This window comes from Myodes glareolus, chromosome 14, assembly GCF_982192425.1.
Source record: "Myodes glareolus chromosome 14, mMyoGla1.1, whole genome shotgun sequence".
NCBI classification, from domain to species: Eukaryota; Metazoa; Chordata; class Mammalia; order Rodentia; family Cricetidae; genus Myodes; species Myodes glareolus.
The window spans coordinates 51224426-51250066 of record NC_142039.1 but is presented as its reverse complement, the minus strand read 5'-3'; the positions used below and the strand labels follow the sequence as shown (position 1 = coordinate 51250066).

Genomic DNA, 25641 nt, shown 5'->3' with positions numbered 1-25641 from the left:
CCTATCGCAGGACCTCTATCTGCATAAAATGAGCCAATTTATAGTCCCCGCTGACAGCTGGTTTGAAGGGAAGGCCGTTTGTTTCCGTTGATTACAAGGAGCCGGGATTGATTTAGCTCATCAGCCTGCGGTAGCAGATGTTAGAAAGACCCCATTGTGTCATGATCCCAGGTCTCCAGAGACTACCACGTCTCAGCAGCAGAACTTCCTGAGCTTGGCATGATCCAGCGGAGGTTGCTTAACCTTCCACTGACCCTTATGCTATTTTTAAAATGGAGAGAGAGAGAGAGAGAGAGAGAGAGAGAGAGAGAGAGAGAGAGGAAGGGAATTCAGTAGCATCTCTTTCTTAGAACTCTATGAACATCAGAAAAGAGAAACTTCTGCCAAAAGTGCCCCAAAGGGACAGACTCTGATGCTATAGTCATAGACAATATTTAAGGTGTATGGTGACACTGGCTTTCTTCCTTCCCCTCCTTTGCCTCTAGTGGTGTATGTGCGGGTGGGTGTTATAGGACCTGTCTAGAAGCTTACTTCTAGAAGCTTCCATAGAGCTGGACACTTCCTTAAAACTTCCCCTGATGCTCTTCCCTGAAAACTGACTACAGGGACCATAGTCAGTATAACCTCTAGAACCTTACAATGGAGTCAAGATTCCCCAAGGGAATCAGAGGGGTAGAAGAGACGTAGGGCATTGCGGAGGAAGGAAGAAGGGAGGTTGGGCGCAGAGGGGAAGGCTCTGCCAAACACTGTTGAGCAGAGCGATGCCAGATTAGCGGGAGATGATGGATGTGCACTCTATTCTGTACTCTGTGGCCGTGTCTGAGGGGGAGTCCCCTCCTGTGGTACATACACATCTGCTAGGCCCACCTACTGCTGTTGCCAGGGGGATTTGCTGGTCATCCCTCTTGCTTTCACGTGTTAAACCACTCTGCAGCATCTGAGCCATTTTGAGTTATTGGGGTCTCTAAGAGGGGAAACTTGGAGGTGGCTGAGTGCATGAGACTTTTTCTGGGGTATATCTGAACAAATAACCACTCACCTCTCACAGGAAGCCAATGACAGATTAGCACAATAATATCACCAAGTTCAGCCTGGTGAGCCAATGAGTTTACAGGGTTGCTTACAGGGAAAGAGAGGACGCAAAGCCATCACGATCAACTTCATGAACTTTAGAAATACCTTTTTCTCTGCTACTCTCTCTGACTCATTTATTTTAGCACTCTCACCTTACAGATACAGAGACAACAGCTTGTTCGCAGTGGGGCAAGAGCTGAACACCCAAGGCTCCTGGTTCCACAGCTCCTGCTGTGGTTATTACACAGCACTTGAAGGAAGAAAGAGCCCCTGTGGGGTTATCATGGGAGTTCCGCTGCCCCCATGTGCCACCCCCACCCCGCAATGGTTGAGACAACTGACTTTTGAACTCTCCTTTCTCCACCACAGGTATCTGACAGGTTCAAAAGTCTTGGTTCTGAGGACCAAGGAGCAACATGTGAGCTGGATGTTTCTCTTTGTGTGAGGCCTCACCGGCTGCTGCTGACCCTGTCGTGGAGATGTGGCTTCTTGAACCTTCCAAGCTGTGCAGGTAGAGACAAACCAGCTGTTACTCAGGGCAGCTTGCTTTTGCTGGGAAATGCGAGGCACAGCCCTGGCCAGCAGTCCTTGAATCCTGATCCCTGTAAGGCCCTTGGGCTGTGCAAACGTTGGGCTTGGAGCACTTGTAAAGTCAGTGTACTTCCTAGAGGCCTCACACAAAGAGAAACACCCAGCTCACACGTTGCTCCCAGGTCCTCAGAGTCAAGGCACCTCCTCCTGCCTCCCCACCCCCCACCCCAAGTCACTGGCTTTGAATGAAAGACAGCATGGCCAGTATGTAGAGGCCTGTTCATTTGGTCCTTGTGGAACTCATTCGGCCACCTGCTCCAAAGCAACAGCTTCCGACCGCTGCTCAGTGGGATGTAAGCTAGGAATGAGCGACTTCACACCTTGACCTCAGTCTGCTTAAAAAAGAGAAACACCAGGGTGATAGAAAGTCATTTCCTGAAAGAGGAACACGATGGACAGAGTACCTGTCAGTTACTTGCTATCGGGGGCGATATTTATGGGATTGTCTGTCCCCACTGGGGCAGTGCCAATGAATGAGTAGTTCGAAGTGGCTCAGGAGCCAAGCCCAAGGCTGCTTCTAAAGCACCATCCTGTGACTGTTTAACCAGTGTCTTCCCGGGAGCTGAGCCTTGCATCATTTGTTTAATGGATTTGTTCCCCTTCCCCTGGAAACAGGAAGAAGAATGTCAGCTTTCTCCCGGAGTCTTTGACTGCAGGGCTCATGCAAGCCATTTTCCCAGCCTTGCCCAGCAAACAAAGATGCTCACATGCTCCCCGGCACTGCAAACACCCTTTCAGTGGCAGCTGGTCCTGGGATTAGGTGCCCCTCCCCCTGCCCTGGTCCCAGCCTAAATCCTTAGACCTGGGCTTGGGTTCATTCCTTCCCTGCACACAGGCTCTTTGTAAATGGGAAGAAGAATCCACAAAATGTTACCCCACATCCCTGGGGAACCAAGAGGGAGGAGTGTGTTTGCACCCAGCCTTGCACCCGCTGCGAGCCGATTCAGAAAGCCGGTGACCTTACCCAGCTACGTGGATTCTTTCCAGAAATTGCTTCAGCTCCTTTCAGAAACAGCTACTCAGACAGTCTGAGGTATCTCCTGATGTCTGAAGAGGGCTGGTGAAGTAACCCCTGATAACACTGCCACAGTGTCACCAGGCTACACCCCCCGCCCCCCCCTCCCCCAGCGAGTGCGAGAGTGACTCCTTGTATCTAGGTGGCTGCCAGGACCCCTCTTGACTGCTCAGCTGAGACTCACAGAGATATTCATAGTCCGTGGAGACCAGATATCTAACTAGAGCACCTCCAAGGCATTCAGTATTTTCTATGTTGCTGTCTCATCCTGCATCTAGGTAAAACCCAGAGGCCTGGAGGAAAGTCACCAACTGTCTATAATCAGGCTGCTTCATTGGCATTACCTGTGTGAGGTTCCCAGAAGACAGAAACACACACACAGTACCCTGTCTGTCTCTCTGTCTCTGTCTCTGTCTCTGTCTCTGTCTCTGTCTCTGTTTCTGTTTCTGTCTCTCTCTCTCTCTCTCTCTCTCTCTCTCTCTCTCTCTCTCACACACACACACACACACACACACACACACACACACACTGGGGAAGAGAGGAGAGAGAGAGAGAGAGAGAGAGAGAGAGAGAGAGAGAGAGAGAGAACCTAACAAGGCCAAATAACTCAACTTTAAGATTATGGAGACCTAAAATATTTCAGATCAGAGCCAAATCATCCAGGGCTATTTCTAGGTCTTCGGAAGGCCGTTCACTGACCCCACCTCCCTAACATTCTAGGGACTACCAAAATCTTACAGTGTATCCTCAACTGACCATTAGCTTCTACCAATCGGAAAGCTACACGGGTGATAGACAGCACCTGTCGCAGACATTGCCTTGCTTTGCTGCACCACTGCTGCAACACCACCAATGCATTCTGTAAACCCTCTGATGTAGGACTTTCTTGGCTCTGGAAGTGATAAAACACCATCGTATTTAGGGGAATCGTGTTCCGGGGTCAGGTCATGCACATCTGGCCCCAGATGGAACTGTGAAAGAAAGCGAGTAAGAACTAAGCTTTTGCATTAACGCCTGCGGCTCTTGGTGGAAGTAGAGTTTTGCTGGTGTTTTAAGAGCTCTACTGTCAAATCGGGGTTAACAGGAGCCTGAGCACTGTGTGAAAAGGAAAAGCTGCCAGGTGGTGGTGGTGGCGCATGCCTTTAATCCCAGCACTCAGGGAGGTAGAGGCAGGTGGATCTCTGTGAGTTCAAGGCCAGCCTGGTCTACAGAGTGAGTTCCAGGATAGACAGAGAGAAACCCTATCTCAAAAAAGAAAAAGAAAAAGAAAAAAAAACAGAAAAAGAAAAGGAGAAAAGTGCAGTTGGGCTGTCTGCGGAAGAGAGTCCATGTTGCCAGCATCTCCAACAATCTGTGTTTATGTCACCTCCTCCCTTGTCTGTCTCCTGTTCACTTCCTGTCCAGATGGGCCCTTTCCTCTCGGGGAATTGCTGTGACGTAGCTAAGTGTCACCCAGAGGCTCGCGTGTTAAAGGTTTCCTTCTCATCTTGACACTGGCGAGAGATGGTGGCACCTTTAACTGTGTGTGTGTGTGGGGGGGGGCGCTAGTCTTTTAGGTCATTAAGGGTACAATAGAAGTGAATTATGGGATTCCAGCCCTTTCCTCTATCACTCTCTTCATGGCTAGCCATGATTGCTTCACCAGAGGCCTGAAGCAATAGGACCAACTCATCATGGTCAGAATAGTGAGCCACTTTTCTCTCTTTTAGAGTGACTAGCTCAGGTGGTTTGTTTCAGCAATATAAAGCTCACTAATACAGGAGCAATGTTTAACACTTCAGGTATGTGTTCAAGGCACTTTAGGTTCATGTTTTATTTTCTTAAATTACACTGCCAATTGATCCCAAGTTTCCTACAAAAAGTAAGACAGGCAGGTACTTTCGTCTTAGTTATTTTTTTCTGTTGCTGTAATAAAAAACATGACCAAGACAACTTCTAAAAGAGTTTGTTAGAAGGACAAGAGTCCATCAACATCACCATCACAGCAACAAGAATGGCAGCAGGTGGACTTGGAGGCTGAACAAGGCAGTGAAGGGCTCATATCTTGAATCATAAGCACTAAGCAGGGAGAACAAATTGGAAGTGATACAGAGACTTTAAGTGCTCAAAGCCAGCTTCCAGTGACAAACTTCTTCTAACACAGCTGTGCCCCCTAAACCTCTCCAAACAGTGCAACCAGCTGCAGACCAGGTAAGTGTTCAAATATCTGAGGGTGTTAGTTTATAAAGAGGAAAGGGTTACCTGGCTTACAATTTACAGGTGTAAATCAGACTGGATGATTTATTGATTTGGTTTTCGGTGGAGGGTACCAGAGGTAAGGGTATGCCAGAACAACCAGCTAATGGTGAAAGTCAGGCAGTGGAAAAAGACCGAGAGACAAGAGCTCTACAGTCCCCTTTGAGGGTATATCCTTAGTAGCCTAATGATGTGGGATGCCCCTCTGTGTTCTGTGAATATGTTATATTACCTTTGGTTAATAAAGAAGCTGATTCGGCCAATAGCCAGGTAGAATAGAGCCAGGTAGGAAATCCAAACAGAGAAACAAGGGAAAAAAAGGTGGAATCTAGAGAAATGCCAGCAGTCACCAGAGAAGTAAGATGCCAGTGAATTACTAGTAAGCCATGGGCCATGTGATGATACACAGATTAGTAGAAAAGGGTTAATTTTAATATGTAGAGCTAGCCAGTAAGGAGCCTGAGTCATCGGCCAAACAGTTTGTAATTAATATTAAGTCTCAGAGTGATTGTTCAGGAATTGGTGAGTAGGAGAGAAACTTCCAGTTACAGTCTGAGGTCCTCCCAATAGGCCCTAGCTCTTAAAAAGTCATAGCACCTTCCAGTAAACCCTGGGGACCAAATCGTTGATGTGTGGATGCTTAGATAGCAACACTGATATTCAAACCACCACTCAAGTGGGTCAGTAATTGGAGTAAGGATGGTATAACAGGCACCTTGGGTTTTGTTGTATCTGTGCTACTATGACAAAGTACCTTATCCTGGGTAATTTATATACAACATAAATTTATTGTTCAGTTCTGGGGTTCAAGGGAGCCCGAAGTCAAGGCGCTTGCAACTGTAGTGATTGATAATGGTTTCTCTTATGAGGGTGCTAATCTCAGGGCTGAGGTGTAGCTCAGTGGTAGGGTGCTTGCCTGGAATATACAGTGTCTTAAGGTCAATTCCCAGCACTGGGGAGTGGGGAAGGCACTAAGCCCATTTGTGTGGCCTCATTACCTAACCACCTCCTAAAGGCTCCGTATCTTAATTCTACCATTAGGCTCCAGTGCGTGAATTTTGAAAGGACAGCAATATTTATTGCTTGTCCAAGGCAAGCATATTTTATTTGCTCATGGTGTAAGTGGCTTGTTGTACTAATATGAAGTTGCATTGTTCACCTTCCCTTAGGGAAAATGGAACTTGGAAAACTTGGAGTGTGCATTATGCAAATGCTTTGGAGAGCAAGCTGTCTGTCACTTTCTCTTTAACAAAGATGCATTTGCTGTTGCTTCTTAGCATCTGTGGAGGAGGTGGTCCAGGACTCTCTCTGAACACCAACATCTGGGGATGCTCACGTGTGTTATGTAGAACCGTGTAAGATTTATACCTCACCGATGCACACCTTCCCTTCCTTGTTAATCATCTCCAGATTACCCATAATTCCTAATTCAATATAAGTGTTTGTAAATAGCAACTATGTGAGTAGTTATTGTACGGATTGTTTAGGGGATAATGACAAGAAAAATAATATGCTGGCAAGCTCCACACAGATGCCATTGTTTTGGGAGTATTTTCTCTGGGCAGTTGGTTGAATGTGAGGACGCGGCACAGAAGACTGGATGCTCATTCAGTAAGTCCTTGTACACAAGAAGTCACTGAAAGGGCTTGTGCAGAATGTTTGTAATGCCAAAGCAGCAGCAACTAACCCTCCTCGGGGAGGAGAATAAACTGGCTTCTTCACTCAGTGCAGCCGCTAGAATGAAGGTTTTCCAGTCTGGGACGATTTCAACAATGTCTGGGTAACAAAACTCTGAGAAGAAACAGCAGAAGCTACAGTGGGTTATCATTTGTGTGTGTCTCAGAAGCAGTCACAGTGGCAATAGATGTCAGGAACATGCACAATCCAGCAAAAAGGAGTCAGACCCTGAGGCTGCCGAAGGGCACAATTGCCGCCTTTGCACGCAGGTAGGGGACTGGCAGCCTGGGTGGGTGCTTTTGCTATGTCAGTTCTTGGTTATGGTTCTGAGCCTGGAAATGGTGCCTAGTGCCTTGTGCAGGAGAGTTCCTATTCAACCATGATCAGGTCCCGTGTTTTAAATGTGATTATTTAATCACAGCAGTGATTAAATAAAATGGTAAAATTTTTATTTTAGTGGTGAAATACAGTGAGAGACAGTATATAGATATATGTTATGCTACTTTTGTGTATTTGAAACACTTCATGAATCAAAAATATAACTTCTAAGGCTGGAGAGATGGCTCAGTGATTAAGATCATTGACGGCTCTTCCAGAGGTCCTGAGTTCAATTCCCAGCAACCATATGATGGCTCACAACCACCGGTAATAAGATCTGGTGCCAACTTCCGTCTGCAGGGATACATGCAGGCAGGCCATTGTATACATAATAAATAAATAAATCTTAAATAAAAAACCCTTTGTAAAAAAAAAAAAGAAAAAATATAACTTCTATTTTTTTAAAAAAAATGGAAACAGTAGAGAAATGTATCAAAATGTCCATTGTTGCTTGTGGCAGCAAGGAAGGAATGCATGGCTTCTCTCTTCCTAGACTTTCTACATTTTATGACTATGTTATTTTTATAATGAAAAAAATACAGATTTAGGTTTCTTTTAAAAGTAATTACACGAAAAAGAAAAATGAATGCACTACCGTGACAGAGTTCCTGAGGCCCGTGGCTTTGCATCGGCTCCTGGCAAATAGGGAGCCCTTTGTGAGGTGTGATGAATAAAATCCTCAGGGCAGAGTGCTCGCAGGCCGTATGCCAGGCTCATGTCACACAGTGAGCACAGTGTTACCTACATTGACACCAGTATTTCCGCAAGACCCAATTGATAAAATCTTTCTGAAGGCATCGTTTATGCCAAATGGGAAAAAGTTCACGTTGGCCAGCTAGCCTCTAGGCTGCAAAGGAACAGAGCAACTTTTATTCAGATTTTACTGCTGTCCATTTTAAGCCACCATCTTTGTAGTAACCATGTTAATTCAACACAGATTTTGCTGCGTTAGGTACTGGGCCTACACAAAGGCACATCCAACTGTCTGTTACCTGCTGTGGTCCTTGGAGGCCCTGAAATATAAATAAAGGTCCTCAAAGCTCCAGAAGACCAGCATCCTTTGGGGATTTCCAGGAAGGACAAAACTCCTTTAAGAGTCTCCCACCATCTCTAGCTGCTTCTTCTGGAATTCTTTTCCAAATCACCTCGCTGGTGGAAATACCTCGTAGCTCCTATGTAGGGGTGTCAGAAATGTTGTCATAGCACCCCTAAGTCTCTAATTTTGCCACTGTATTTAGGGTCCTGTTACAAATTCCTCTGTTCTGTCTGGGTCTGGAATCCCTCAGCAGCTCTTTAATGGCCTGCTATCTGCTTCATCTCTCTCTATGGTTTCGGGAACCTCTGGTCGACCACCATCAGAAATATTAAGTGGAAAATTCAGAAATGAGCAGTCAGAAGCTTTGAACATCTTTTCAGTATAATCTGTTGTTGCAGCTGTTCTATTTGCTGTTGTAATTTTTGTTGCCTCTTACTGTGCCTGTCTTTAAGTTTAATTTTATCACATGTATAGTCAGGAAATATATAGGATATATTGAGTTCAGCATCCCTGGGGCTGCAAGGTGAGTCTCTTGTGGGTGTGTGTTGGGTCTACTGCACAATCTTGACTCCTGCTTCATTTCACTGTCTGTCGTCACCCAATTTTATCTATCTTCCCAATATTTTTGGTATGAGTTCTCGTAGCCTGTCAGGTCTAAGACACCTAGAATAATTTTATTAATAAATTACCTATTTATTAATAAACTAATATATCTGTTGATCAGAATCATTTTGATCTTATGTTCTTTCTTCTCTCTTAACTTTGTCCCTGAAGCTCTTTTGTTTGTTTTTTTTGCTCTCTCTACATCATCTATCAAAATGTTTGGTCAGAAAAGTGCTAGTGTTTTAGTGATTCTGCACTGACGTTTAACCAACGACAAGCTTGCTGCCAGAGTTTACTAGAAAGGAAGGTTTTGAGAGGGAAGCAGACCTATTTAGTCAGAAGAGCACTTAGAACTTGGGTGTGTCACCTCAAGTGACAGAGATGACCTCTATCAGGGCTGATGTGAAATCGCCATTTGATGTCACATGGATCAGTTTCATGACGTATGTGCCTTCCTGTTGTTTGTCAGCTAAATTATGAGATATTTGTGGTTAAAAAATAAATGAACAACAATAAAAAGCCACTCTTTAAGGATGGCTCATGATGGATAGGGTGGTGAATTGAATTCTTATTTTGTGAATGTTCAACAAGTCAGCCCTGGTAGGAGCTGGTGACTCATTGACCCAGGCCTGGTAAAATGTTTATTGAGTGGAATGTGAACTAATGAGCCCAGAGACAAAAGGCCTTCAGGAATAGATTCATTATGAAAAAATTTTCATAAATATCATAAATATTTCATATTCATATATAAATATTTTCATAAATATCAAGAATAAGAGCAGTTCAATGTATCCCTCATTGGGTTCCATCTCAGTCTAACAGGGCCAATATCTTTGCTCATTTATAGCTCCCTTATAGTATTTTGATGCAAATTCTAGGTAATATTATAAATGTAAATATTATAGTATATCTTCCAAAAATTGTAAACATCTTTCAAAAAACATAGCATTACTCTTCCTCTCTCTCTCTCTGGTGTGTATGTGTGTGTGTGTGGGTGCGTGCACGAGCATGTGTGTATGTCTTTGTTTTATGTTTGTCTATATCTCCCTTTTTAAGTAATAAATGTCTAGCTTTATGTATAGCCTTATGTCCATTTACTCTGCCGTTCACCGTATCCAGCAGCCTGACTCTGCCGCTCGCCCAGGGACCCTGTACTGCTCCGCAGCTTCTGCCTGGCTTGTAGGTTGCCCGGGCCATCATAACATATTCATTTTAAAAGAATAAAATTGGTGCCGCGGACTCGAGAGATTCACCCGCCAAAGGACAGAGTTCCATGGGACCCTGACCACCAACTTCCGGGACTGAATCGGAACTGAGGTCTCAACACTGTCTTCACTTGGTACAAGGGACATTTCCATGCCACAGACACCTGTCCTGTCGAAAACAGAGACCAGCTATGCCAAGACGTGACCAGCACCCAGCTTCTCTCGGATCTTTCTCATCCCCACACCCCCCCAAAGACGACGCACACAAATCAGCTGGAAGCAGTTTTGAGAATTCGCCGCCCCAATTCCTTCAACCTGTAATGTCTAACCTTCTACTTTTTATTATAAAAAGGATCCGGGAATGTTATTCTTTGCTATCACTTTAAGAACTAACCACGCCCACCTCAGCCACTTCGGCCTGCCTCCACCGCCATCTTTCCTCTCTTCTTCCTCTCTCTCTCTCTGGTGTGTATGTGTGTGTGTGTGCGTGCACGCGCGTGTGTGTATGTGTGTGTGTATGTCTTTGTTTTATGTTTGTCTATATCTCCCTTTTTAAGTAATAAATGTCTAGCTTTAAAAAAACATAGCATTACTATTATACTTAAGAAGTAATAGCATTTTTTTTCAAATTTTGCTGTCACATGGAGTTTTTCAATGGTTTATTTAAATCAAGATCAATAAAAGGTCAAGTTGTTACAAGTAGCTATTAAGCCTCTGCAGTATTTTCTGATTCAAAGTGTTTTTGCACTGGGTCACCAACCCACAGAGAATCCTACCACTGAATGACAGAGTCTCAAAAAATATGGTGCATCCTTTTAATTGCAAGACCCAAGAGGCAAAGGTAGTCAGACTTCCGTGAGCTTGAGGCAAGCCTGGTCTCCATAGTTCCAGGCCCTCTGGACTTTACAGTGAGACCCTGTCTCAACAAAGAAAAAAGAGATCAGTTCCACCATGGAAGATGAATAGTGAATACCAGTCTCAGCTCTATGAGTCTAGTTTGCCTTCTACAGAGGTTTATCCACTGCTATGATTTCCAAAAATGTCTTGCTTCATCTGGTGATTCACCTGAGAAAGCAAGAGTTAGGAGCTGGGATAACCAGACAGTGGTGTTACACACCTTTAATTCCAGCACTTGGGAGACAGAGGCAGATGAACCTCTGTGAGTTCAAGGCCAGCCTGGTCTACAGAGCTAGTTATAGGACAACTGGAGCAACACAGGGAAAACCTGTTGAAAAAACAAAACAAAACAAAACAAAATGCCTGGGGTACTCCAAGTATCCTTCTGGGAGACGGCTCAGTCAGTATAGTACTTGCTATGCAAGCATAAAGCTGTGGGTTTGATCACCCAGAACCCATGTAAAGTGCTGGACACAGAGGTATGTGCTTATAATCCCAGTGCTGGGAAGGTGGAGACAGGGTTCACTGACCTGGTTATCTAGCTGGGTATGTGAGTTCTAGGTTCAGAGAGAGACCCTGTCTCATCACATGAGGTGGAGACTGAGGTGGTGACTGAGGAGGACACCCAGAACTGACCCCTGACCTTGACATCAACGTATACACATTCTTGCACAGTGTACATATACACACATGCACACACATGCACACACATGGGCATGTGTACACCCAAGTTAAATAAAAATCAAACTTTACAGTGTGTCTGAGGAGTTTCTGGTAGGGTTTGCTCATCTTTTATCCCATGACATCACTGCATCCTTGATTCTGAAAACCATTGTGCATGCCCTTCTGCCACTCGACTCTACAGAGCCCTTCCTGGACCGTCTCAACTCAAATTAGAGCCTGCTGTTGTCATGGAGATCAGTGTTTTTATTGTACATGCAAAGATTTTGCTCTTATCAAAGTATAATGGTTCAATTATAAAGAAAAGATAATATTTTCTTACTGCGTATGAACATCAAATTAGAGCATCTTTAGACTGAACTGTATACAATGTTTGATTTTAAAAATTGCTACTTGAGTTGACTTGAGTTTCATGAAATAATTGTTAAATAAATTGTGGCTTAGGATTAGGACAGAATTTCCATTAATATCTGAAATTGTCTAAACATGGTGTTTTCATCTTGTAGTATATCTTTACACAAAGCAGTGTTCTCAGCATTGGTGATTATGAAATCAAAATATGGACCAACTCTGAAAAGTATTGATGGTGTTCTGCCTCCTGTAGTATCAAACTTCAAACTGAGAATTAATCATTTAAGTAAACTGTAATGACATATGCATCTCATTAGAATACACATTTGTTTTATCCATTTAGTGTAGCATATACGTGCACACAGGTATTCCATTTTCTGGAACATAGCTAGCCTCTCAGGGATGTATCCCCAAAGATAAACCGACTTTCCTTCCCATCACTGTTTATCAGTTGCCAATAATACTTCATCTAGGAGTGGGAATCCCCTGCCTCATCCATGCTGGAATTCTGGTCGTCTTGATCTTGTATAGGTCTTGTGCATGCAGTCACAGCTGCTGTGCATTCATGTTAACAGTCTCCCTGTCATGTCTGGCAAATATTCTTTCAGTGGAGATATTCACTACCTCTGACTTTAATGGTCTTTCTATCCTCTCTTCTAGGATCATCCCTGAGTCTGGAGGGGACTCTCATGATAAAGATGTCCTAGTTAGGTCTGAACATGCCACAGTCTCTTCATCTCTTCAGGTTGACCAGTGGAGGAGGTCTCTAAATTAATCACTGTCTACTGCAAAAAGAGTCTTACCTGATAAGGGTTGAGAGATACACTAGTCTAGGGTTTAAAGATTAGAAGTGAGAGGGGGCAGCTTATTACTATGCCCATTTAGCAGTGTTAGGTTTTCCACTGAAGTCCATGACTTAGCCAGCCACAGACTTTTTGACCCAACTAACAGTTCCAGGTATGAATTTTGTCCTTTGGATCAGGCCTAGAATACAATCAGAAAGTGGTTGGTTACTCATAATATCCATGCCACTAAGAAAGCTGGCCCGTTCTAGCTTGTTTTCTCCATGCCCTGTGATTCAACTGTGCAGTATCCTTAGCAATAGGTCTTGCCACATACATTTCTATAGGGTAACCAAAACAGTGGTAGTAGCCTGTAATGTTTGTGGAGGTCTATGTGATCCCAAAAAACTATAAGTCAAAAAAGAAGTAACCCATACTTGGCACTGAGCTTTCTATAGTATACGGTATATGGGGAGTCATTTTCCCCTGCTATGTAAACGCCATTCATATATGTTTGTGTGTATTTTAGGAAGTTTCTCCAGTAGTTCATTCAATATGTCATTATCAAAGGTTTATCTTGGCAAAATGAGGTCCTTAGATGCTTTAATTTTGACAATTTTCCTTTCATTAATTTTGTCATTTTATACTTACTTTATAAATAGTAGAAATAGATTTTAGACTTATAGCGATAGAATAACAAGGCACTGTATAAAGATAAAATTTTAAACCCCACAGATTTATGGATTCTTTTTGCCATTTGTCTAGAAGACATTAACTTCCAGTTGGACAGGAAGTGCTTACAGCAGATTCCATTGGCGCTGACCTGACATGGATTATCTCCACGTAGGTCTGTTTGGATGCCATAACAAAACACCTAGGGCTGGGAAACTGAGTCAAAGCAGAAATGCATGGTTCATGGAGCCCTCCAGTACAGCATTCAGTTCCAGCAGATGTAGGTCTGATGAGAGCTGCTGTCTAAGTAGCAGATGGTACCATGCTGCTGTGTCCTCACAGTGATAAATAGCCTCTTCTTCATGACAGAGGTCCTGAACCATGTTCAAAAGGTCCCACCTCTTACTACTATTACATTAGGTCTTGGTTTTCAAATGTATGAATTTTAGGGAGATGAAAACATCCGGGACACAAAGCTCACCTTTCTAATTTTTTGTTTGTTTGTTTACTTTGTTTTCTTGAGGCAGGGCTTTTCTCTATGTAGCCCTGACTGTCTTGGAACCTGCTCTGTACACCAGGCTGGCCTTGAACTCACAGAAATCCACCTGTCTCTGCCTCCAGAGTGCTGGGATTAAAGGCATGCACCACCACTGTCTGGCTCTTTTCTGCTTCTTAAGAGACTCATAACTTTGTTTAGCTATTCCGCATTCCCTGCAGTTACTTATTTAAAGGAGACAGTCAACTTCTACATCCTGAGATTCTGATGATTTGGAGACAGTCATGGCAACCCACGTTCTTCGCTAGTGATTGGTTTAAATGTGAATAAATGATGCATTTTGTCCAGTAGGACTCAAGGGACAGACTGGGGTCGTGTTTTCAGAAGTACTTTTTCACTGTTAATGAGATACACTTGCTCCTGGGAAATAGGGGTGTCTGGCTGTTTCCTTTGCTGCAGCTATCTCATAAGCACAAGGATGGAGCTAGAGCATGGAGAGTAGAGATGCAGGAAGATGAAAATGAGTCCTGGATGGTCTTCCAAAATTGGTGAGTCTTGAAAACAGTGATCCTTGGAGCGCCTCTGCCATTGACTTCTCAGGAGAGGGAGTCTCTCTGCCCTTTGGAGACTGGCAATGGGTCTGTTTGAGGATGTGCTCCTTGGCCCTCTCCTCTTAGGAGGTGTGAAGTTCTCGTAGGCCTGTGGGTCCAGCACCCAACACAAGAGTGACGGCCAGAGGAAATGTGTGAGACTGTGAATGAAGAGACCTAACCTCTAGACCAGATGAGCCACAGTGTATGCTGTTTAGATGTAGAAGCAATGCTGGTGTCTGCATGCTGAAGCACCATCAACCTGAGGGAAGCTGCTCCTAACTGAGTTACATTGGAAACCATCACAGAATGACAAGTATCCACATAATGAAGGCATATTAGAATGATTAATAGGCGCGCAATCAGAAGCTCTTTGGAAACGGTAAGGAACAATAGAGCCGAAGCAAAGCTCAGGCTCGGCTCAATAGCTGGATTTTCAATGCATCAGGCGGCATGCAACACCCACAATCCACAACGGCCAGAGAAAATAGATATGATTTTACAAACAATGAGCCTAAGTAAGCAGGCAGATTTAGTTCTTTTCAAAAGGGAAGGCGGGAACCACAGCTGACTAAGACAATGCGGCCACTCTCCATTCCCAGCTGGCGACTTAGAAAGACAAGAATGAATCTCTCCCTCTCATGCTAACGTGGTAAAAACCAGCTCTTATTCACAAAACCGATCGAGAACGGTCGGTAGTGGAAGATACTACTGCTGTAACCAGAGCTGTGCAGCTATGCACTGTAGGAACTGCTCAGTGAGCTCCACGGGGCGGGGAAGCAATGAATATCATTATTTTCCTTTCAGAGGAAACATGAAGAGACTGTATGGATGCCTCATTTGTACACATGGCAGCTTTACAGCAACAAATAAATCTCCAATACTCACAGAATGAAAATAGCCAAGCCCAGAGTCTTGGCCTTTACGGGCTATGAAGAAGTGTGCCAAGAAGAAAAAAAAAATCACATATTCCCTCTCCTGATAGATTATTATTATTATTATTATTATTATTATTATTATTTAAAAAAAAGTCAATGGCATGGTAAAGTTTGTACAGGCAGATTCTGAGACTTTAGGCCAGAACCTGTCTGGAACGTTAAAGGAGGGCAGGCCAAGAGATTTGGTAAAGACCAATTATCTGGCCTCTTTCCTGTTCATCTTAACTTTTTTTTTTTTTTAAAATTTATTTATTTATTGTGTATACAATATTCTGTTTTGTGTGTATGCTGCAGGCCAGAAGAGGGCACCAGACCCCATTACAGATGGTTGTGAGCCACCATGTGGTTGCTGGGAATTGAACGCAGGACCTTTAGAAGAGCAGGCAATGCTCTTAACCTCTGAGCCATCTCTCCAGCCCCTCATCTTAACTTTTGATGGAGGAAAGATCCGACTATTTATCCAGCTCCCCCTGAAGGAAAGATACTACAAGCGGTAAGAATCGGGCCCTGGAAGTCTAATTTTGAAAATGATATCCCCCAAATTGACCAAATTTGAAAGATTCATCAAGGAGGTGCAATATTTCAGCAATGAGAAATTTAAGACATCAAGAAAAGAAATTGAAGAAGACACTAGATGTTGCCAAAAAGGTTTATGCTTCTGCACCATGTAATTAATATTGTAAAAATGTCTGTCTGACAGTAATATATAGATTCGATGAAACCCCTCCTCAAAATTCCAAAGATACTGGTGGGGGGGAGGGAGGAAGGATGGATATGGGATCAGGGAAGAATATATTTCAACTAAGGGAGTCGTTTTAGGGTTTACAGGAGACTTGATTATAAATGGAATCCCAGGTTCAAGGAGAGATCCCCAGATTGTTCTCTGGACAGAAGAGAGGGTGCCTGAAACAGCCTAGGCCCATAACCATACTGATGAATATTTTGCTTATCACCATAGAACCTTCATCTGGCGATGGATGGAGATAGAGACAGAGACCCACATCGGAACACTGGACTTAACTCCCTAGGTCCAAACGAGAAGCAGAAGGAAAGAGAACGTGAGCAAAGAAGGCAAGACCAGAGGGAACCTTCATCCGACGATGGATGGCGATACAGACGGAGACCCACATTGGAGCACCGGACTGAGCCCCCCAAGGTCCAAATGAGGAGCAGAAGGATGAAGAAAATGAAAAAGGAAATAAGGACTGCGAGGGATGCGATCACCCACTGATACAAGGGGACTGATATAATGAGAGTTTACCAAGGGCAGTTGGACTGCGACTGAACGAGGACGCGATCCAACCAGATTCTCTGAATGTGGCTGGCCCGGAGTCTTTCTGAAAAGCCATTGACAATGACACTGGGACTTGTTTCCTCTGCATATACTGGATTTTGCGGATCCAGTCTGTCTGGACACTCACCTTCCTGGACCTGGAGGGCGGGGGGGGGGGGGGGGGGGGGGGGGGACTTGAACTTCCCACAGGGCAGGAAACCCTGACTGCTCTTAGGGATGGAGAGGGAGGAGGAGAGGGAGTGGGGGGAGTGGGAGGGTGGTGGGAGGAGGGACGGAAATGGAAACTTTTAAAATTTAATAAAATTACTTTCAAAAAAAAATTCCAAAGATACTCCTCACAGAATAGAAAAATAATTCTAAAAATCATATAGAACCACAATAGATCATAGCTAGCCAAAGAACCCCTAATTAGAAAGACACAGCTGGAGGATTCAGACATACCTTTCCTCAACCTACATTACAACAGCAGCATGGTGCTGGCACAAAAGCAGGCATTGTAGCGCAATGAAAGAACATGGGACCCAGATTTTCCAGCTATTGCTCTCCCAGGCATGTGCCCAAAGGACTCTATATCCTTCTGCAGAGATAGTTGACAACCATATTTATTGCTGCTCTACTAACCATAGCAAGAAAATGGGATCACCTTTGATATCTTTCAACAGATGAGTAAAACACAGAAATAATGGAATTTTATTTGACCATAAAGAAAAATAAAATTATAAAATTTGCAGGAAAATGGGAGGATCTGGAAGCTACTATGTTAAGTGAGGTAAACCAGATTCAGAGAGATAAATACCATCTATTTCTCTCATATGTGAATCCTTGCTTTTAATCTTCATGTATGTATGTTTATGCAGGTGGGTTTGAATACAGGCCACAGAACTGGAGAGGGGGCTCTGAGGGAGGGACGTGGCTTTAAGGAAGGTGGAGGGAAAGCAGAGCACTTGTGATGTGACAGGAAGGGCACATGGAAGGTCAAAGGTTGCTGGGAGACAAAGGGGCTAGGGAGGAAGGGCCAGCCACATAAAGTGTGTCCGAAGTGTCACAATGAAAACTCTTATACTGTATGTGAATTTTAAAAACAAACAAAATTCTCAGTCCATGACATGCTATGAGAGGAGGTACAGGTGGAGGTCTTTTCCAGAGCAACAGGCAGTCCTGAGGCCTTGGTTCAGATACTGGTAAATGCTACCTAGGCCATTTAAGCCAATGTCCTAATATCCTAAGAAACTCGAAGTCAAACATTAAGAATTATAACCGAGAGAGACACCAGGCAACAGCAGGGCATCAGAGTGACAGGAGAAGGAAGCAGAGAGGTTAGCTTAGTTTGGGGTTACATCCTCCCAGGGGTGCCTGGGGATCAAAAGGAGCTCTGGTAGGGTTGTGGACACAGGTCTTTGCTTCTGATTCCAAGCTCCGTTTACACTGTGGTGACTCTGAGCTCGGTTGTTATAATTTTGAGGGTTTATTTTTTGCTAGTGTGTTTTTATATTTTGCCTCAGGAAAAATCATTTTGAAAGACTTTGACAATTCACAGCCATCTTAGGAATGCAGTAGCGTTTGGCCTCTATTTTTTTGACCCTCGTTCAGGCCTGTTTCAGGATAAACCAAAGTGGTCCCCTCAAAGCCCCAAGATGAGAAATGAATATCAACCTGGCAACAACCTGGAGCACACTCAGTGCAGGGGAATACAGCATTGAAAGTTTATCACCATTTACTGCAAACCTATTATGTGCCAGGTACTGCAATAAGTTCATCTCCTATCATAAGCCATGCGGGCTCTGCCATTTCACGGGTAAGGATGCCACAGCTCAACATCCATAAACTGAAGCCATTTGTGGGGGCCAAAGGATTCTCTGGTCCTTTTTTCTGATGTGGGAAGATATGGTAAGAAGTCAGAAGTGCTGGCTACCTCTGGTGCTGTTTTCCGACTCCATTCTCCAGAATGGAGAGGAGGAAGTTTCTGCTGTCAGAAGCTGCCTCTGGTGCATGTCTATAGAAGCCCCAGCACACCCACCTCCTCCACTGCACAGAACCTTGCCCAAGGAAGGTGCAATAGAACATGGCAGAGTTGGCATTTCCGACCCAGTTCCCAAACTAGCCCTACAAACCCCTGCTTATAGCTTGCTGGCAGCTCACTGTGCATTTTTGCTGGGTGGTTACGTTTCTGACGGTAGCTTCTGGAATTCAGCATTGCCTAGTCAATTTTAGTTGGCCAGACTATGCAACTTGGTCCTAATCAGCACCATCTTAAAGGAGAGGCTTTTGACTTTTTATTCTTCCTCCTCCTCTCTTCTCCTCCTCCTCTTCCTCCTCCTCTTCTTCTTCTCCTCTTCTTCTTCTTCTCCTCCTTCTTCTTTTTTTGAGACAAGGTTTCTATGTGTAACTTTGTCTGTCCTGAAACTCACTCTGTGGACCAGGTTGACCTCAAACTCACAGAGATCCATCTGCCTCTGCCACCCAAGTGTTGGGATTAAAAGCATGTGCCAGCACCGCCAAGCTATTCTTTTCATTCTTAAGATAACATCTAAGCAAATGGTAAGTCAGAAAACAGATTTTATCTAAAATATTTGCCAAAGTTCAGATGCAGTACAGAAATGTTCTTAAACACAACAGCAAACACATTCACAACTGTAAGAGATTCTGGTTTCTGGGCCAGGCAAGTGAGCTTGCTATGTAAGCGAGGGATATGGAGGTAACAAGCCCATCCCAGGGTAGAACCCAGGTAACAGCTTCAAGGATGGTCTTGTGCTCTCTAATCTACTGCATGTGGGTTCATCTGCGGCCTGGCCTTGCACCCCCAGATGCATACGAGCCTCTGTCCCTGACCAGGAAATCTGTGTTGGAATTTTAGTAACCTTTGTTCATCAGTCAGGTCCTTAAATACCTCTGAGTTTCATTCTGGGCTTTTGTTGTTCCCGAGTTGCCCTGTAAACATTCCTATTGGAAAATTCCGATCTACCCTCAGATGAAGTAAGAGGAAAAGCCATGTGTCCACGCCCAGGCCAGCCCAGCCAAGGAGAACAGAGGGCTCCTCCAGGACTGGCTTTGTCAGTGTGGCCACAGTGTGGCTCCAGCTGGAACTCATAAGGAGCCTGTGGGGACTATGCTACGGGAGGTGGACAAGTGATGTCAGAGACTCTGGGGATCTCGGTACATGGTGGTGACAGTTCTAGAGAACCCAGACCTTCTCTCTTCACCGCCAACATTTTTGTCCTTGTTGCTGTGTGTTTGCTGGCACAACCCTTGCTGCTCAGCTTCCTATCTGTCTCGGACTCCTCACTATTCAGGACCTGGGAGCCCAAGGCTACTCACGTCAGCATCTCCAGAGCCCAGATAGAGAGAAACATACCATCAAAAAGAATGCGTTGTTTTTAAAATATATGGTGTGACACCAGCCTCTGAGATCTGCTGCGCTGGTCTGGTCATTTTGAGAGCTGAAAGAATACTGAGAACCGTTCGCACCTTCGCAACGTGTTCTTTGGGCTCAAGTTTGAGGAGGGGTGTTTGGGTGTGCACCCTAATGCCACCTCCAGCAACCTCTCCGCCAGGTGGCGCTCACCTCTTGGTCTTAGTTCCTGCCCGGAAAAGTCTGTCACTTCAAATCTGCTCCAGAACCATTAGGACGTTGACTTCCTGTAGCCCAGTTTGTGCGCTCTGAGCCTGCCTTGGAGATTTGAATGCTGTTTTCCTGGGGACACAGGACTTGGTGAGGTGAGCCACCTCTGATACTGAAGTCTGGCGAGCCTGTTAAGAGACACAGTGCCAAGTGTCGCACACACCCTGTTGCTTTCATTTGGGCAGCAGTGACAAGAGCGAACCGGTTGAGAAACTTGCTCTGTTGGATACCGTGGCCTTGGTAGCAGGGCTGCTGTCAGCTTTTGAGTTGCCGTCGTGACCCTCTGCCAGACGGACCTGGTCTCTGTAAACACGACGAAGGTTTGTGCTTAAGAGAAGAAATTTACAGAGGAAAGATTTTTGATCTGTGGGATTTGTGAAAAGAAGTTTTAATAAAAATACTCCAGACAGGCAGTCCCATAGGAGCCAGGGGGAGAATTCTTGAATGACCTATGGGTTTTTTTTCCCCTCCCCTTTGACTGCTTAAGGGGTTGTACTTACTCATGGGTTGGTACTGCCATCACAAATATTAAATTGCATCAGAGCAACTTCCTTCAATACAGTCTTCCAACAACCCTCCACACTTGCCTCCAGGTGGTTTGCAGGATAACGAGACAAACGCCAAGGATGTTAACCTGAGCCATTGACAGATGTCCAGAATCCTTGGGACAACCTAATTCTCACCAGCCTTGAGACAACCTGCAGGGGGCTGTCTTCCCCACTCCCTCCCTTCACCCCACAGGTATAGATCCTCAAACTCTGGAAATGCTGGTTTACTTGAGGTAGCAATAAGTTCATTTCCTATGAAGCCTACAGGGGAGATGATTCAAAAATGCCAAATATGTTTTAAGCAATGTGCAATATTTTCAAATGTCCCTTTCGAATGGCGTGAATCTGTCATGGTCCTGCAGGGCTGGATGGTAAATGTGCACCTACACTTGAGTTAGTCCCCACAGCAGCCCTGTCACATCCATTGTGAAGAGAAAATGCAGACTTGAGAAGGTGGTGATTTGTACAAAGTCATCACCTGGCCAGTATGTCTCTGACCTGTATTGAAAACCTCCGTGACAGAGTCCTGGCTCTCTCGTGTCCTTTACTAGCTCTGGGTACCAGGCTCTGCTGTGGATATTAGGAACACAAACAGCATCTGCAAAACCTCCACCCTTGTGATGCTTACAGTCCAGTGGGGAATAGGAGCAGGCAGGTGGGGGGGCCAAACTCACGCATTAATGGGTGATGAGATCTTAGGGTAAAGAAAATAGGAGGGTGGGGCCCCCAGGCGCTTGCTTGACCGGATCCTGTGGCTTCCATTCATAGGATTACTGTCTATAGTCCATGCAATGATGCTTACTTTCCTTGGAATAAGATGTGTGAAGTCAGCAGTATACAGAAACAGTAAATGGAAAATTCCAGAGAGACCAAAATGCTGCAATATGTTTTTAGTGGCAATATATATATACATACATACAATATATATATGTATATATATATTAAAGCATTCCTGTTTATTATTAAATATTACTGTTAACCTTGTTCTTGGTCTGGTTTGTAAACTAAGTTAGATTGTAGGTGCATACGATAAGAGACAGCATAGCATGTGTAGGATGTAAAACTACCTGAGGTCTCAGAGGCAACTGGGGCCGTTTCCCTATGGAGGAAGGCAGGTCACTGTGCTACTACCACAGCCCCCACCACACTAACCTCTTGTGGAAACATGCCTGGTCTGCTCTGCTTCATAGTATCAACATACAAAAGGAAGGTCCTTCAGTCCTGAGCTTCTGCAGAGGTCTTTAGAGGTGACCAGTCTGGGAGAATCCTTCTGTAGCTTCTCAGTCATTATTCCCATTCACACAAGGGCTGAACTTCTCTGTGGCATTGCTCTACTTTAAACAGGGTGTTCAGGCCACATTCGAATAAAGGTCTCAACACGGGGATTGAGTCAAGCGCAGTTCTGGAGGAAGAGCTTGGGACAAAGGAGAAAGCTATCCATCATGGTGGGAAAATCGAAGTGGCAGGAGCTTGAAGTGTCTGGTCACATTGTGGCCACAATCAGAAAGCAGAGAACACAAATACATATTAGTGCTAAGCCCCCCTTTTTTCATTTACAGGATCCCCTGCCTAGGAGGACAAGAAGAACACTAGTCGCAACAGGGCAACTGTCTGCAGGAGAAACAATCGTGTCATCATGAACCGGTGTGAGGCTGTCAGGGACTACTCACCGGGAGGCTGAAGTTGGCTCACTCACGGGGATATTATCCAAGACACATGAGCTAGAGACAGAGATGTTCAGCCCACGTTTTATTGAGTTTGTACTTGCTAGTCCTTGTCTTGGGGAAAACAAAACAAAACTAAACTAAACAAACAAACAAACAAAAACTGGTGCCCGATTCTAGTCTCCTGGGTTTAGTTATAAGTCACCTACTTCTGTGCACTTAGACATGTCTGCAAGCTTGCCAGAACTATGTCACATGACCAGATTTAACAGTGCTCTTTCTGGCTTAATTCTATCCTAAATTCTTTTCAAATTCGACAGATCTGCTGCAGCTGGAGCTTATTTATTGGAATGGGGTTAGATTGGATTCCAGATCTGTCTAGGATTGTCTGCCTCTGATCAGGTTTGAAGTCAGGCCAAGCCTGAGACCTGACTTGCAAGGAAGACAGTGGCCTGTGCAGGAAGAAGGCGAGCCTCAAAGAGTCAGAGGCTGACTAAGAAAATGGATGGGTCCCTTAGATCTGAGAAGCAACAGCGTTATGGAATAACAGATCTCAGACCCCAGGTTGGAGACAAATCCATCTGCAGCAGCTAAGATCAATGATGCAGGGGGTGAAATGGAGGATTGACTCCTCTGACATCATCTCCTGGGCACAATGACAAGCTAAGGAACCCCAGAGCCCATGAAAGGAAACCAAAGTGGGAAAGTAAAGAGCTGGGGTAATTCTGCACTAAATACCATTTCCAGTGTATCCAGGAAGGGAACAAGGAGGCTCAAATGTGGACAGGGGAGGGTAGTCAGCCAGTGTGCGAACTTGTGTGTGTGTGTGTGTGTGTAGTAAACCACACACTGGGTTAGTCAGGCACAGTTTACTAAATATAACCTCTCTAACATCCTTATTTGCGTTAGGGGCACAAAGGAGGAAATTACACAAACAGAGCATGGGCCATGGGATAGCTGCATCATCAGAAACTGACTGAGCGGTGACATCATGGAACCGGAATCTCTTTCACATGGAAGAGCTGCAAGTGAGCCTTTAGGTACTAAAAGTCCCGATTTTTGTGGCACTTTCTTTTACTTTGAGTACTTGCAAAATGCTAACACGGTAACAGAAACAAGCTTCGTTTCTTTTCAGTTTTAAGGGAAGAAGAGTCTTGAAGTTCTCTCTGTTTTGCAGTTTGGAACCAAATCTCCAGGGTTAAAGGCAGGTTCTTCAAAATTCCACAAATTGTTCTAGCCTGCAGCTGACTCCATGGCTCCCGGTGAACCTGGGATTCCTCTAACCTTCTCCAGTCTGCATGAAGCTAGAAACACAGAAACTCACTGACATGGTCTTTTAACTAGTCAAGACTCAGAGATATTGCTCTATACTGCACACGCGGCTGCCCACCCTGGCACATAGACTGGCCACAGAATGGTCTATCAAGGCTTGAGTCCAACATGAAATATTCCAAAGGCAGAAGCCTTCAATGTGACCCCCCCATCCTGTTTGTAAAAGAGAGTTGCTGTCCACACAGAAAATTACAGTCTGCACACATGTGGGTTTGGAATCTGAACAAGTATTTTGTTCTGGAAACACGTTGCCATAGATCGACATGACGACTCCTTGGCAGTCACAATTTCTCTTTGCCACGTTACCAGGGTGCACAGAAGGCTAGGGAACTCTGGGCTTTGCTGTTCTCAAAACTCAGAAACCACATGAGGAACGTGGCAGTCATCTGAGCCAGTATCTTTTCTGGAAATAATTGCTCTGTGAGAGCAGAACTGTGGAAATCTGCAGGGCCCCACAACAACATCCAGGCGAACCCAAATAAAGAGAACCAAATTCCCTTCTGTTTTGTTCACAGCTGGGCCTAAGACTCCCAGACAGTGAGAGGCCAGTCTTTACCTACAACCCACTTAGGAGTCAATGTCATGGTCACGACCTTGTTAAGCAACAGCAGATTCATGTGTAGGAAAGTTTCTAAAAAAAAACTAAAGAATTGCCTTTTGTTGTAGTTTTAGACTTTAATTCTTGTAGCATGAAAGCCAGGCAAGATGCTTCTGGTTTGCTATTACTACCAAACCCTGTCAGGGTGTTCTGTGTTGCGTTAGTCGGTCAAAGAAAGAAGTCTCCCAAGATGAAATTTGAAGGCCATGTGGCAGCAGGAAGGTTCAGTCTCTCATGAATTGAACTGAACCTCCAACAGCTGTACAAAGGCATTTTTATTGATTGTTACACAAAGTTGCTTTTCTGGGTAAAGTATTTTCGCATACCAAGGTCCCTGTTCTAATTCAGATGTCTCTCTACAGGAAAGTATCACACGCCCCTGCTGCTTTAGTCCTCACTGGGTACCACTTGCAGGCACAATAACCCAAGAACTTCAGGTGTGCCAGAAGTGGCTTGTGACCAAAATTATCCAAAGACTGTAACACCCCTTCAGAAAAACAACTGCAAATCACGAAAAACAATCACTGCCACAATGATTCTTCAAGGTCAAAGTCCTTCTAGCAAACAGCTGTTTACTCTAATTATTTACCTTAGTTACAGTGACTGCTAGATTCCTACAATAAAACTCCATCTCAGAACTCTGTTACTCCTTTTATCTATATAAGTAGCATGTAATTAAAAAAATGTTTGGTTTGGGTTTTGTGTGTGTGTGTGTGTGTGTGTGTGTTTGGGGGGGGCAGCGTGGCTTTTGGTATTTGTTTGCTTTTTTTTTTTGAAACAAGTTTACCCTATAAACTCAGATTGACCTCAAACTTATGTTCTTCCTGCCTCAGGCTTCTGAGTGGTGGAGTTCAAGTGTGTGTCACCACGCCTGTCTTGTGTAGCACGTGTGAAGAATCCATACACAGCCTTCCACGTATTTGAAGTCATCACCAGACTTAATGTGGTACCTAGGACACTGGAGAAGCAGTTGTTATACTCTACCGTTGAGAGAATAACAGCAAGGAAAACCAGTCTGTGCATGCTCAAGACAGACACATTTTTAAAAATGTATTTTTAAATCTGAGGGTAGTTCAGTTTGCACATGAAGAAACTGAACTGAGGAGCAATGCCTGTGAATACAAGATAAGCCCATTTTCTCACTGAAAGGTTTTGGACCCCAATGTTAAATCTCTTCACTCTCCTCCAACGCAGTAAGCCAAATCAAGCCGAATTTAAAATAAAAGACCAGGTTTAGTGGACAAGCTGCTCCTGGGTGACTTTGCTGGCCCCCAGAGATGAGACAGGAGAGATCAGGTGAAACCACGTGGTCACTCTCTAGGATGAAGTTTAAATACTCTGCTGGTGTGGTCTTGAGCAGCTCCA

At 44.5% G+C, this 25641-nt stretch overlaps 1 long non-coding RNA gene across 1 annotated transcript; it reads left to right on the top strand.

Moving 5' to 3' along the window:
• Positions 1–19820: 19820 nt before the first annotated feature.
• On the top strand, positions 19821–24914 carry LOC125398098 (uncharacterized). The gene is made up of 4 exons (XR_015004961.2): positions 19821–20229; positions 22242–22326; positions 23256–23386; positions 24639–24914. It is a non-coding gene; the product is annotated as an uncharacterized LOC125398098 (long non-coding RNA).
• The last annotated feature ends 727 nt before the right edge of the window (positions 24915–25641 follow it).